The sequence below is a fragment of the Sciurus vulgaris genome (assembly GCF_902686455.1).
Source record: "Sciurus vulgaris genome assembly, chromosome: 11".
Taxonomy (NCBI): Eukaryota; Metazoa; Chordata; class Mammalia; order Rodentia; family Sciuridae; genus Sciurus; species Sciurus vulgaris.
In genome coordinates, this window is record NC_136472.1 from 65,780,299 (window position 1) to 65,796,241 (window position 15,943).

At 38.0% G+C, this 15,943-nt stretch overlaps 1 protein-coding gene across 1 annotated transcript in view; it reads left to right on the forward strand.

The window, feature by feature from the left end:
• Positions 1-5,530: 5,530 nt before the first annotated feature.
• LOC306640958 (interferon-induced very large GTPase 1-like) overlaps positions 5,531-15,943 on the forward strand; it is a 53,913-nt gene continuing 43,500 nt past the window's right edge. Inside the window, exon 1 of the mRNA XM_079105700.1 lies at positions 5,531-5,699. The gene's annotated coding sequence lies outside the window, so the exon portion shown is untranslated. The remainder of the gene's footprint in view (positions 5,700-15,943) is intronic.

Consider the following 15,943-nt stretch of genomic DNA (forward strand, 5'->3'; position numbering starts at 1 on the left):
GATTAATATTTTGCAGAAGTACTGCTTCAAGAGCAAACACCATAAATTAACTTGAAATAGTAAGCCATCACCTATAGGATAGATAATGTAGACCCCAATTAGATAAAAGGGGTAAATAACTGTAAAGTCATAGACATTGAAATTAAAGCCCAGCACTCTTACTTTATGACTGGTGAGACTGGCTTGCTGGATGGTTAAGATCAAACTTAGAGATTGAAATTAAATACAGAGGCCAAGAAAAAAAAAAAAAAAAAAAAACAACAGTATCTTGCCCTCAAAGTCAGCCTGAACCCAGGGAACAAGAGGATTTCTCTAAGGAGCTTTGAAACTCTGGGTCACCCAACCTCCTGATCAGGGAGATTAATGAGACCACTAGAGGATGAAAAGCCAATCAGTGCACCTGCTGCAGAGAAGGTTCATGGAAAAAGGTAGACATCCCTGATGCTTCCAAGGGAAGCCACCTCATTGAGGAGACTCTGCCTAACCGACAGCACTAACGGAGCTAAGAAGCTGCCCTTAAGTTCCCCATAAGTGACCCTTGTGGGAACTCTGCTGACTCTTTAACAAGATAGGAACTGGTCAATTTGACCAGCTTGATCTTAAACACCTAACAAAACAGTTAAAGCCAAAATATAGCCATTCTTGGGCATTTAAAAGAAACAATAGTTAAATGTAACTTAAAATTTACACTTGTGTTAGCCCACTAGAATAAGAACTGGAAGCTACAAAAGAGAGATTCTTAGGCAAATGTGCCAGATAACTATCAAGAGAAACTGCCAGAGTCAGAAGATTTTAGTCAGTTTAAGGCCTACAGACACAGGTAGGCTTAATCTATGTTTGCTAGTAACAGAAATATAGAGATCTCTACCAAATGTTGTTTACATTCCTGATAACCTGGACAATGTTAAAGTTCCCAAAAAAAGACCTCATCCTCTCCAGCCTTTGTTAGACCTTGTTATGGGGACAACTTCTCAGTTTTTCCACCCCCTCGTGAGGAATTATTGGCTTCCATCATCTTCATGATATTCATTGGCATGTTCCAGATTCTGTAACATTTATCTTGTACTAATCTCATTTCAGCACTCATGTCTTTTGGTTCTTCTCTCATAGAAGCACCCATCCCCAGATGCCTTTACAACCTGCTCTTCCCCAACCAGACTTCTACCATGGACGCCTCAATTGACCCAATTTCTAAAAAGGGAACTCCAAACTGCTTGCCCCACACTGCCCCCTTCCAGCTTGAAGAAGCCAGAGTGGTCGTCATCCCCCTTTCCCTTTAGCAGTAAGGAGTTCCTAAAACTAGAGGGGGGAATAAAGCCAGAATTGGGGGACAGGCAGTTAGTGTAGAAATAGGGGATCAGTCAAATCAAGGAAATGAAGTCCATGAAAGCCATCTGCCTCTGGAAGTTGGAGGACTGTCCCTGGAAGAATGGACCTTTTACATCTCAGCTGCAAAACCAGGCCTAGTCATTCATGTGACAGGAAGAGAGATAAGCAAGGGAAGAACTGGAGAACAAAAGATCTTTTTACAAAAACAAATGGGGGAATGTAATATAATATAAAGCTGCTCCCCTGCCCTTTACACTGCAGTCATTTCCCTGCCTCCCAACTTCTTGTCAGTCTGTGAACATCCTAGCTAGTTATTGGTTCATCAGTCAGCTTGCAAGTATCCTTCGTTATTGGTCCCGTTAACCCATGGAATTTGACTGCTTAAGGATAGCTCCCTGCCATCTTTCTCTTCTTCTCCTCACATTCATTCTTTCTCTCTCCTACTCACTTTCTCTCTCCTCCTCGCTTTTCACACTCTCACTTGCATGCACTCTCTCTCTCTCTTTTCCTCTCATTTTCTCTCTTACCCTGCAGAGAGACACTCTGTTTGCTTAATAAACCCTTTTATGTGAGTTCCCGTGTCCAGAGTGGTTTCTGGGTTCTTACATTTGGGGTTTTTAAAAAAGTATTTTTAGCTATAGATGGACACAATATCTTTATTTATTTTTTACATGGTGCAGAGAATCCAACCCAGTGCCTCACACATTCTAGGTGTGACTGAGCCCCATCCCCAGCCCAAGTGTTAAAGTTTTAATCCTTCCTGAAACTCCCATCAGGGTTGATTTCCACCTTCCACTACTCAGTGTAACTCAGGACCACTCAGGTGGTCCACTTTTTGCTTTGAATACAAGCCTTACTGCTTTGCCAGTGCAACTTACATTGTTTTTTTGTTTGTTTGTTTGTGTGTTTGTTGTTTTTTTTGCTGTGCTGGGGATTGAACCCAGGGCCTTGTGCATGCAAGGCAAGCACTCTACCAACTGAGCTATGTCCCCAGGACAAAACTTACTTTTTAATGGACATTTCTTTCTCTTCCTCTCTCCTTGCTCCTCCCTAATCTCTCCCTCTCCCTAGTCTCAGGGGAACAGGATTACACCTTTCTTCCCTTTCCTAGGCAAAGTTATCTGTCCCTGAGCACACACCCCCCACAGAAACTAAGTAATTCAGAACTCGGGGGATGGTACCAGAAGATCTCAGAAATGACTGCTCTCCCCACCACCACCAAAAAAAAGTGAATTACAGCTCCTAACAGAGAACACATGGAATGTAGCCCTTTGAATAACTTCTTTATAAGCCCCGGGTTTCCCCTGATGGGCAGAATCACAGTCTCTGGGACAGAAGTTCCCTGTGCTTTCTCCTTTGCTAAACAAAGCAATAAAACTTCTTGCTTTTCTGAAAAAAAAAAAAAAAAAAAAAAAAGATAATGGGACCAGTACACATGGAGAATTTCACCTTTTTGTATTACTTGGACAAGGATGATTAAAATATCTGTCAGAGAACTAAGTTAAGAATGGTTTTGTCAACTCCAAAATCAAAATAAGAGGCACAGACTTGGTCCCATTTGATTATGGAAAAAAATCATCTAGAAATGAAGTTAGGTCCTATTCACAAAGTTACCAGAAAACAAGCTGAATTTGAGTGGGAGATTTGTTACACCAGGCTCTCTGGGAGGTTCCAGGGACAAACCCCAATTGGGTTCTTTGCCACCATAGAGGTTCCTTAATATAATGACACTAGAAATATGATTAGGTGCCACCTTGCTAATAGAAGTCTTTGACAGGAGCCCATGAATGCCATCCAGTGCATTTCTCCACTTGAAAGGACCATTAGCCTTTTTACTGAGTTTGAACTTTTTCACTTGTGAAAGAACACTGAAATATTTGACATCTGAAATACATAAATGTGTCCTAGATTATGACACATCATAATTCTAAAAGGGAAGAAAATGCAATTGAAAGAGTCCTGTTATTAACTGGTGTTAACTGGTATACTTCAAGAACTCACAATGACAGAAAACTAGTGGGGATGCCCATTGTACACATGAAACGGCAGCTTCCATGCCTTTGGTCCCTGTATCATATTCCTCTGAAGATAACCCCAATGCAATAGACTACTATCTTTGACTTAGTATTCAGAGAAAATGTTTTAAATTCAAGTATAGTTGACAGTTAGTAGATACCTGGTGGAGAGCCAGATAGTCAGCTTGAAAAGAAATTCAAGTAGGAGAGCTAGGCATTGTTCTTTGGCTGGAGAAGGAAGAAGAGAATTCATTCAATAAACAGAACTAGAAGACTGTTTCTATGGGGTCAGAGGAATGACACTTAAATAATAGTTTGTTTATAGTGTGTGTAATGGGTTTTTATCAATTCTTTGGATTAATCATATTTTAAATTTATATGAAAGAGCAAAAATTGAGACTATTTTTTCATTAATTTATTAAAAAACATTTTAGGATTATAATTGGCATTGTATTCAATACATAATTTAAATCTACATTTTGATAAATATTGAATCTTCCAATCCACAAACAACTCATATCTTTCCATTTATTTAAATCTTTCATATCTCTTTGCAAATCTTTATAGTGAATTAGAGTTCAGAAATAGACCAATATTTTAAAGTCAACTTGTGGACAAAATTGACCACTTATTTAGCTAGGAAAAAAATAATGCTTTCAAGAAATGCTGTCAGATAGTTGGGTATCTTTATAGGTGGTGTGAGTCTCAACTCTTTTCTCATACCAAAAGCAAAGATTAATAGAAAATGGTCCACAGATCTATATGTAATACCTAAAATTATTAAATTTTAAGAAAAAGATATCAAAAAACTTTATTACATCAAGGCAATAGTTTATTAATCAGGACATAAAACACAAATTATAAAAGAAAAATACATAAAGGAAAGTTTATCAGAATGAAAATGTGTACTATTAGAAAAATTAATTAAGAAATTAAACCCATAGAGCAAGTGAAAAATTTCTAAAATGTGTATCTGACCAAAGACTTATACCTAGAATATACAAAGAATCCTGAAAACTCAAAGTCAGAAAACAACCCAAAAAGAAAACATGCAGACTTAGATATTTCACAAACAAAATACATAAATAGTCAACTAAGACATAAAAATATTCAACTACATGTAAATTAAAGCTATAATGAGCAATATTTACACAACCAAATAGCTAACAGTATCAATGTTGACCAGTATGTGTAGCAACTGAAATTCACCAAACATTGCCAGTCAATGCAAAATGTTATAGTCACACGGATGACAGTTTTTTTTAAAAGGAAATAATTTTATAAGAAGAAGCTACATTACAATATGACCTAGGCATTATACTTCTGGTTATTTACCTGAAAGAAATTAAAACACCTATGTCTACATAATGATGTATACACAAATGTGCTTAACATCATATGGAACAACTTTGATGCCCACCAACTGATGAAAGGATAAAAAAATTGTGCTATATTATGCTAAATTTAAGGGTTTGTAGTACAATAATAGCTCACGGGAATAGAACTTGTTTTCCAGCTTTTCTTCCTTGAAAGACCCTAGGTTCCATTATTATAGAATAGCTATTCAAGAACAAGTGCCCATCTCACAAGCTATTTCAGAGAAGCAAGAAAATGGGGGGGGGGGGGAATCCACCAATTAACTTTATAAGGCCATTTTGTCATCTTGCCAAAATCAGACGAGGATATTATAAGGAAGAGAAAATATAGACCAGACTCACTCATGAGATGCAAAAACTCTAAATAATACATTAGCAAATTAAATCCAACTGTGCATAAAGTGGAAAAGACATGAAATTATTGTCAAGGAGTTCACGATGCAGAGGTAAGTGGCAACAGGTTGTGAAAGTAAGCAATGTGGAAGTTAGTCAAAGTAAAGAGAATATGACTGGTTGGTCATGAAGGAATTAATATAGGGAGCCTGCCTTTGAACAGGCCTTGAGAAGATGAGATAGCTAGTAAACAGTTCTTTTCTCAGTACATGGGGTATATTCTGCAACTCTATACTTGCCATCTTTGAGCTTCGTTGTTTACTTGCATATCAGTTTCCTCACCTCTGCCCTAGAAGATCTGGTTAGTGTGAACAAAGGTCAATTTGTTTGTCATATATTTCCTGTGACTTCAGCACATAGCATCACACTTAGTGGATGCTCAGTAAAGATTTGTTGAAGTCTTTAGAAAAGAGAGCTATTTGCTCTAACCATCCCCTCTCTGTGTGGAAGTGTCCTTAGAAGAGAAAACAAAGGAAAGAAGCAAGAGGATGCTGGAGCAAGGAAGCCTGGAATACCCTAGTGATCTCTGCATTTGAGGCCTGGAGTCCCAGAGACAAACAGCTGCTGGGATGGGATGAATGTCCAGGTACTGATAAGAGAAAAACAGAGGGAATAACTTTAGGGGAAGTGTAAGTTCATTTCCACAAACCTGACCTTCATCTCTGCCTCTAGAGAGAGCATGGCTATAGTAGTATTCTTTTCTCCTTTCTTGTTCAGATGACTAGTTTGAGAAGCTGGGGGGAAAACATGGAAAGAGATGTCCTGAGGAAAGGCAATCTGGTCCCTGAAGTCTAAGACTTAAATGGTTCTCATTTCTAAACTCCACCCCAAACTCATCATCATCCAATGTCCTAATAAGCTGCACAGCAAAAATCCAAAGCTCTTTTAAACAGCGGTAAGCTACAGTCCAATCTTGCCCATGGATAAAGCCTAACTCGACATGAAGTTGACAAAAAGGGAAAATATCAAGCAGCTATAATGCAAATGCAAGTGAGTTGATGTTTAATTTTCTTTGGTGTAGATAGTAGGAAAAGATTGTAAAAGTATGGGGGAGCAAAAGTTTCAGATATTTGAACCTGAATGATGTAGCTTATTACGTGGCCAAAATATTGTCTTTCATCTCTCAGGAAATTGTTTCAGGCAATGACTGACGTCAGCAGTTGCTGTGTGTCACAAGTAACCTTGTACATGCTTTCTTGGGTACATTTTTTACCTGGAAAGTTCTTTTTATTTTTTCCTGCTTCAAGTTCTTTTTCACAAACAGCACAGGAAGACACCAGCTCCATGGTCACACCGGTCCTCCTGTCCTCACATTGGCAGACAGAGGTCTTTACTGTGGAGGGATCTAAGGACCTGAGCACCTCTGGGAACCTGAACCAGAGCTTCAGTTGAAGCTGGAGCTGAAGCTGGAGTAGCAGCCTGGGCCTGGGTTTTGTGTGAGCCTTGGCCTTTCACTAGCAGAGCCTGAGACCCTTGGCAATGCTGGCATGAGCAAGCTTCCCAGGCTTGGGGTAGGCAATGCAGGCAGGTCAGAGGATCTTGTGGGTGATACATTTTGGGGTCTTGGACTTTATTGAGGTCTGATCTCCTGAGGTCATGGAAAGTTCACCCTGATGATTCTGCACTTGGACTTCCTGTTTATTAGCCAAAGTCAAGGAGGCTGGAATACTGCACACAGCAGGACAGCAATAACTCCTCACGTTGGGATAATTCTTGTGAGGCACGATGACCCTGTTTAAGGAGACATGTAAGGTTCCAACTGTACTGCAGCCTACATACTTTAGGTGTATGTTTCCTGCATCTTATGAGAACATATTCTGTTTTGTCTCTAGGGACATTGTTTTCTTAGCACAAGTAAACAAGTCAATTGCTTCGATAAGCTAACTCACAATAGCTAAACTATGGAACCAACTTAGGTGTCCTTCAAGAGATGAATGGATAAAGAAAATGTGTTACATATACACAATGGAATATTACTCAACCTTAATTAAGAATGAAATGATGACATTTGTAGGTAAATGAATAGAGCTGGAGAATATCATGCTAAACGAAATAAGACAAAACCCCAAAACCAGAGGCCAAATGCTTTCTGATATGTGACTGTTGATCTATAATGGGTGGGGGAGGGCAAGGGAAGAATGGAGGAACCTCGTATTGTGCAGAGGGGAGTGAGGGGAAGGGAAAGGGTATGGGGGTAGGATGGAAAGTGGAAAAAAATGGACATTATTATGCTATGTGCACATATGAATACATGATCAGTGTACATCATGTACAACCAGATAAATGAAAAGATATACTCCATTTATATATGATGTGTCAAAGTGAATTCTACTGTCATGTATAACTAATTAGAACAAGTAAAAAGAAAAAAGATTTAACCTCACACTGCCCTATAAAAGATGTGCTATACAAGAGCAAGGAAGTCTGCAGCTTTGCAGGCTCCCCACCTCCCCCCAATAAATAAATAGTCATTTTAAGACTCAGAGTCTTTGTGCATAATTGTGGGACCAAACCCATTGGTAGCTCATTCTTGGCAGAACTTAACCTCCTTTAGCTTTACCACAGCCTTTATAGCACATGCACTTATGGTCTTAGCATTGTATGTCTGCATCTTTTTCAGATTCCCCTTGTGCTTCCACAGGACCCTGTGGCCTACTGCTGTTCAGAGATTCGGATCTTTGTAGTAGGGATCTCTTGATGCCATTTCTCTGTGGTGTGGTTTTGGAACTGGCCATGTCTGAAGAGCATCTGGGACTGGGAGAGTTGGCTCTGACCACCAGTCATCTTCACTACCTTGACACATTCCCATGTGTAACTGAAGGGGCATACTAGACAGCAAAACTAACTCAAAGATACCTTTTGTAATTACAATTCTCTTATCCTTTGGAATACTTCATAAATCTTGTGAATGGAAGTGATTATGAGCTTCATGTTCGCCAGCCCTCTCAGATTTATTCCTGAAACCCAAATTCAAGGTGCTGACACTACAGCCTGTGTGCTCTTTCTACTTTAGTCCACTAACTCTGGGCTGGGAAGGACACTGGAATTAAGCACTATAAAGAGGAAATCTAATTTCATATTTGATTGTTATGTTTGACTGCTAGCAAGCCTCTTGAAAGTTCTTTTCACCTCTCTCTCCCCTCTCCTCACATCTGGGCTTCCGGATCCCTTGAAAATGACAGGAAATTCAAACCACACAGTCTTCTGCTCTTCTACAGGAACTCCCACCAGCCCCGCTTCTAACCACAATGAAAACCCAGCCTCATATCCTTTCCTCTCTCTCTCCAGATGTTTCAGACCTGTTTAGGAAGCAAGGTCTCCATGGAGGATTTAAAATTTACTGTAAAGTAAATATGGATATCTGTCTAAAGAGAGGAGTGGCTCTAATATCTGGCAGTCCTACCCTGATATTCTTTTTTAGCTTTTAATTTTTTACAGACAGCATTTTGATTCATTCACTGTACACAAATGGGGTACATCGTTTCTTTTCTATGGTTGTGCACAATGTAGATTCATACCGTTCATGTAATCATACATGTACATAGGGTAATGATGTCTGTCTCATTCCACCATTTTTCATACTTTTTATTAACACAAATAAATTATAAATGATGAGGATTCTCAGTGTGGTATTTTCATAGATGCACACAGAGTGCACTGATCAACTCCAGTCTCCCTCTTTCAACCCTCCCTACTACCTTTGCTCCTTTCTCAATCCCTAATAATCGCTATTCTACCTTCAGGTGAACTTTTTTTAGTTTCCACATATGAGAGAGAAAATAGAGAACTCAGCTTTGTGTGTCTGGCTTATTTTTCTTAACATGATGTCCTCCAGTTCCATCAGTTTTCCTGCAAATGTCAGGATTTCATTCTTCTTTATTCCTGAATGATAGTCTCTTGTGTATATTACACTATACTTTCTTTATGCTTCGTGTGTTTATCTATCATGAATAAAGCCACAATAAACATAGGCATATTGGTATCTCTTTGGTATGCTGACTGCATCTTCTTTACACCCAGAAATGGGATAACTAGATCATATGGTAGTTCTATTTTTAGTTGTTTGGTATTTATTTGTTTATTTAAACATTTGCTTATTGGTGCTAGGGATTGAACCCATTTATCACTGAGCTACATTCCCGGCCCGTTTTATTTTTATTTTGAGACAGGTTCTCACTAAGTTGCCTAGGGCCTCACCAAGCTGCTGAAGCTGTCCTCAAACTTGTGATCCTTCTGCCTCACACCTCACTGCCAACTCCTCCTGAGTTGCTGGGATTAAACGCATCTGCCACTGCACCTGGATATTTTTCATTTTTGAGGAACCTCCATACTGTTCTCCATAATGGCTTTACCAGTTACATTCACACCAACAATGTGTGAGAGTCCTTTTTCTGTACATCCGCTCTAGCATTTATTATTGTCTGCTTGTTTATTTTTTATTTTAACCATAATAATCGGAGTGAGACTGTAACCAATTGTATTTTTTTTCCTGTGTTCATCAAACTCATTATTGTTGTATAGAAAAGCTACTCATATTTGTATGTTTATTTTGTATCCCACTACTGAGTTGATCAGTTCTAATGGTTTTGGGGTACAGTTTTTCATTTTCTCTATGTATAGAATCACATCATCTGCAAACAAGTACAATTTGATTTCTTCCCTTCCTGTTTGTGTGCTTTGTTTCTTTCTCTTGCCCACTTGTTCTGGCTAAAACTTCTAGTTCTATAGTGAATAAGAACAATGAGAGTGGACACTCTTGTTTCTGACCTTAAAGGACATTCTTTTTCTCCCATTATTATGAGGTTGACTGTGGGTTTGTTTTACATAACCTTTCTTAGGTTAGGTATATATTAGGTATATACCAAATTCGTTTAGGGATTTTTGTCATATGCATTTTCGAATGCATTTCCTGCACCTATTGAGATGACCATATGATTTTTATCCTTCATTTTGTTGATGTTGTGTTAGCATCTGTTGATCAATTCTTATATTGCTGGGATGAAACCAACTTGATCTTGGTGTATGATCTTTTTAATGTGCAGTTGATTGCTATCTGCTGGTGTTTTGTTAAGATTTTTTTTTTCCCCTGTGTTCATCAGATATATTGGACTACAGGTTTCTTATTTTGATGTCTTTTTCTGGTTTCAATTTCAGGGTAATGTTGGCCTCACAGAATGAATTTAGGACAGTTTTCCCCCTTGTGATACAAGTACGGAATACTTTGAGAAGCAATGGTGTTAGTTCTTTAAAAGTTTGACAAAATTCAGCAGTGAAATTGTTCCTGGGCTTTTAATTTTGAGAGGATATTCCATCACTGATTCAATTTCATTATTTGTTATTGGTGTGTTCCAGGTTTGTCCTCATAGTTCAGTTTTGGTAGATCATATGTGTTCAAAAATTTCTTCTACATTTTCCAATTTGTTACTGTATGGTTTTCCATAATAGACCCTAATGGTCCTTTGTCATGCTGTGGTATTGCTTGCAATGTCTCCTTTTCCATCTCCAATTTTCTTTATTTGGGTCATCTTTTATCTTTGGCTAACCTTGCTTAACATTTGTCAGTTTTATTGTTTCAGATAATCAACTCTGTTTTCTTCATAATTTTTGTGCCTTTTAATCTCTACTTCATGCATTTCTTCTCTGATTTGTTGTTTCTTTTCTTCCCCTAATGTTGAATTTGCCTTTGTTCATGCTAGTCCTGAAATGTGTCATCAGGTAGTTTAACTGGAAATCACATACAGACACCACACACCACCGCGCACACAAAAAAGCACTTTATTGCTATATAACTTCCCTTTTATTACTGTTTTTGCTTCATCCCACAAATGTGGTATATTGTGTTTCCACTTTCCTTTGTTTTAAGCAGGCGACATATTTCCCTTCTGACTTTCTGAATGATCCACTGTTAGCCTCTGTGCATTTGTCTAACTTCTAGAATTTCTTTGGTTATTGCTTTCAAGTTTTATTCCACTGTAACCAGAAAAGATACAGAGATATGAGTTTCAGTTTATTTTGAATTTGCTAAAACTGGTTTTGTGGCTAAATAGTAAGGTTTAGAAAAAGCTAGAAAAAGCCTCATGTAGTGATGAGAGGAATGTGGATTCTGCAGTCTATTAGTGGGTGAAATGTTCTGTGATTATCTGCTAAGTCTATTTGTTCTAAGTGTAGTTCAACTCTGGTGTTTCTTTGTTGAGCTTTCCATCTAGGGATCTATCCTTTTATTCTACAGGGATAGTGAAATCCCCCCACTATCATTGTATATATGTTATTTACTAAATTTTGTGCTATGATATTAAGTGATACACATTGTAATTGGTTTACAAATTGACGGCTTCATTATTGATGTAGTTACTTCCCTTGTTTGCTTTTATAGTTTTCATCTTAAAGTTTATTTTGTCAGATGTAATTATTCCTATTTCTGCTCACTTTAGGATTCCCTTTGCTTGAAATATAATATTACACTTCATTCTCTTTTTACTTATGAAGTTTCTAGTAGGCAGTGTGTTGATAGGTTTTGTCTTAATTTATTTGTTTAATCCATTTAGGCAGTCCGTATCTTTTAATTGGAGAAATTTACTCTTTTTGCATTCAAGGTTATCATTGATAACTCAAGACTTTCTTCTGTTATTTTGTGGATATTCTTCCAGTTGTTTTGGAATATTGTTTCCTGTCTTCTCTGTTCATCTGTTGCATTTTGAGGTGCTCTGAACAGTGTTGATTCTTCTCTATTTGTCCTTTGTCAATCAATTCTTCGAGTGAGATTTATATTTTCACATGCTTTTATGATGGTACTTACTTTTCTTTCACTCATGAATGCAGGACTCTGTTAAACATATTTTGCAAGACTGGTTTGATCATGAGTTCCCTCAGGTTTTGCTTATCTTATAACATCTTTACTTCTGCTTCATGTCTGAAGGATACAGTTGCTCGCCACAGAATCTTGGTTGGCAGCTATTTTCTTTCAGGTATTAGAATGTATCATTCCATTCCCTCCAGGCCCAAAGCATTTCTGCTTTAAGTCTAATGTGGGTGGCCTTAAATATAACTTAGCACATTTTTTTTTTGTACCAGAGATTGAACCCAGGGGCACTTTACCACCAGCCAAATCCCCAGCCCTTTTTTATATTTTATTAGAGATAGGGTCTCACTGAGTTGCTTAGGGCCTTGCTGAGTTGCTGAGGCTGGATTTGAACTCACCATTGTCCTGCCTCAGCCTCCAGAGTAACTTGGATTACAGGTGTACTTTTTTCTTATAGATTTTTAAATTATTTCTTTGTAACCAGGTGCAGTGGCACATGCCTGTATTCCCAGGACTTGAGAGGCTGAGGCAAGAGGATCACAAGTTCAAAGCCAGCCTCAGCAACTTAGTGAGGCCCTAAGCAACTTAGCAAGACTCTATCTCAAAACAAAATATAAAAAGTGGCTGGGGATGTATTTCACTTGTTAAGCACTCCTGGGTTCAATCTCAGGTACCAAATTCTTTCTTTCTCTTGTATTTTTGACAGTTTGACTATAATGTGCCAAGGTGAAGATATTTTCTGATAATGTATATTTGAAGTTCTGTAAGTCTGCTGTACATGGATGTCTATGTCTTTCCTCATATTAGTGATCTTTTCTGCTATTATTCCATTGAATAGGTTGTGTCCTTGACCTTTATCTCCTCACCTTTGACTATTCCGAAGATGCTGCTGGTTTGTAGAAAAGTATCTGGAAGATCTTGAATATTTCTTCATTCCTTCTTATTTTTAATTCTTTCTTTCTTTCTCTCTTTCTTTTTTTCTTTTTCTTTTATTTAAATAGAATATTTCAAAAGACCTGTCTTTGAATTCACATATCCTTTGTTATTCTGCTTGATCTAATCTGTTGCTGAAGATTCTATCTCTACTTCTGTATTTTATTTTACTTATAGAGTACTTAATTTCCAAGATTTATGTTCACTTCTTTTTCTTTTTAAAAATAATTTTATCATGAAATCTATCAGACTCTTTAACATGTTATTGTACTAATTTTATCACAAATCCACCCATATAGCATTCCAATTTATTTATTTATTTATTTATTTATATTAGAGATTATAATTATACATAGCATTTAGGTTCATTTTGACAAAATCATACATGCACAGAATATGATTTCAATCACCACTTCCCCTCCCCTTTTTCTCTCCTCCTGTCTCCCCCTAATCTCCCTCCTCTCAAACTTCCTTTTTTCTACTTATGCATAAAAGTAAAATTCCCTTTTGTACCTTTATTTGGATAAAATGTGATTTTGTTAATTCATTCCATATTTCTTCCCCTTTCCCTTCCTTCCTTCCTCCCTCACTCTCATTCTCCTTCTACTTCACTGATTTTTCCTCTATCTTTATGATATCTGATCCCCTTCCCAGCTGCCTCTTTCTTGTTTTGCTCTAACTTCCACATATGTGAGAAAACATTCACTCCTTGAATTTCTGAATCTGGCTTATTTCATTTAACAAGATATTCTCCTTTTCCATCCATTAACTTGCAAATGCTATTATTTCGTTCTTTATGGCTGAGTAAAACTCCATTGTGTTTATATACCACATTTTTTAATCCATTCGTCTACTGATGGGCATATGGGTTGATTGTATAATTTAGCTATTGTGAATTGTGCTGCTATAGACATTGAGGTGGCTGTATTGCTATAATACACTGATTTTTATCTTTAGGATAAATACTGAGGAGTGGGAGAGCTAGTCCATATGGTAGTCTCATTTCTCATTTTTTGAGGACTCCCCACACTGCTTTCCAGAGTGGTTGTATCTATTTGAATCTCGCCAACAATGTAGAAGTGTACCTTTTCCCCCTACATCCATATCAGTATTTACTATTTTTCACGTTCTTGATAATTACCATTCAAACTGGAATGAAATGAAATCTTAGTGCAGTTTTGATTTGCATTTCCCTAATTACTAGAAATGCTGAACATTTTTCATATATTTCTTGGCCATTTGTATTCTTCTTTGAAGAAGTTTCTGTTCAGTTCTTTTGCCCATTTATTCATTGGTCTTTTATTTTTGCATTGTCTTTTGAATTCCTTATATATTTTGGATATTAATAACGGGTCAAAGGAGTAATTGGTAAGTTTTTCTCCCATGGTGAGTTTAATTCCAAATAGACTTAATAGTGTAGTTTCCCTGTAGCTTATCTGGATAAGATGGGTGGGTTTTGACACAGAGCATACTGTGTCAGAGACGGAGGGCTCCACTTCCTCTGTGGGTCTCCCAAGAGTGGGATCTCTCTGGGAGTTTAGGCAGATGTGTTGTCAAGAGCAGAGCAGGCGGGATGCCATGTTTGTTGTTACTGCTCCATGTTTGTCAGAAATGGTCTGCCTGGAGGGTGTGGGAGTGAACTCTGCTGAGGTGCCTTGTAGTTGAGAGTCCACAACAGTCAATGTTATTTTTCTCTGCTGTAACTATGGGGGAGAATATCCAAGGGCAAGCCTCCCGGACCACCTCATCCAGTCATCACTATCTGGGACAGGGTCATTGCCTAGGGATTTTCCCTCTTCTGATGATTAAGTTTAAGTATCCACTAGAGTTTGAGTGGGACTGGATCATGGGTGGAGTAAGGCACAATTTCCCTGAGCTGAACTGGGAGTGCAACTCAGTGGTAGAGTAGGTACTCGGTGTCCTTGAAGTGTCAGGCTTTATTCTCACATGACATAGAAAACAAACAGACAACAACAACAACAATAAAACTGGCTAGCACAAACAATGACAAATAAGAGTCAATCACATACAGAAATAAAGTAAAAACCACAACGGTTACACCACCACCAAAAGGAGTGGTAGGGGTGAAAATAGTATAGAATGAACTAAAAGATTAAGAAATAATTAAAATTAAATTAATTATCCAAGAAAAAGAAAAGGAACATGACATAAAAATTAGAAAATACAGAAAGAAAAAAAGAAAGAAAGCAGGGAGAGGTAGAAAAGGAAAGCCATAACTTAAGAAAGAGGGAAAGAAAAAAATTGAATTTTATAAGGAAAAAAGAGTAAAATAGAGAAAAACTTGTATGGGTGTGTATTTGCATATATATATATATATGATATATGTATATTTGTGTGTATATATTTATATGTGTATACCAAAGAACAAAAACAAATAATTCTAGTATTGGCTCTGCTGAGGTGTTCAACTCTGTACACAAAAGTGGATGTTAGCTCCCTGTGAGGATTGGCTTTTCCTTCCTTCCTTATGCAATCCTTGGAGACAGCACAGAATGGGGGTTATTCACCTCTTCCTCCTAACCTTTGTATTACTTTCCAGATAACCAACAAGAGTGGATTGGGATTGCAGCCAGTGGGAATAGCTCTCAGCTACCCTGTCCACCAGTAGGAGCTAGCATGGACTGTGATGTCCCCTGGTCAGAAAACTTCTCTGGAATGATTAGTTCAATGCATGTCAAAGATTTCCCTGATGCCCAGCACTGTGGCCAGTCTGGGTCACTGGTGTACTTTGGGAAGCCTAGTGGGTGGGTGTGGCAATAAATCTGCAAAGGGAGGCTGGTAGGTCCACATGATCCACACCTAGAACTCTGGCCTTCCAAGCCCAGGTTCCTGGTATAATCTTGCATGTGCCTGCTCAGATTGCTGAACCTCTTCAGCTGGCCACCTAAGCTGACAGTCTTAAAGGGGAAGCAACTTCTGCTCTGTTCCATGTCACCAACTGGTTTCCCAATGGAAAAGGGATTTTAGTGGGTTTGTTTCAATGGTGCTTCCTTCCCCTGGGGCCAAGCCAAACCTCAAGAGATGTACACATTCAGTAGGCACTTTTTTTTTCCCCAGAAGCAATGAACTTAGATTCA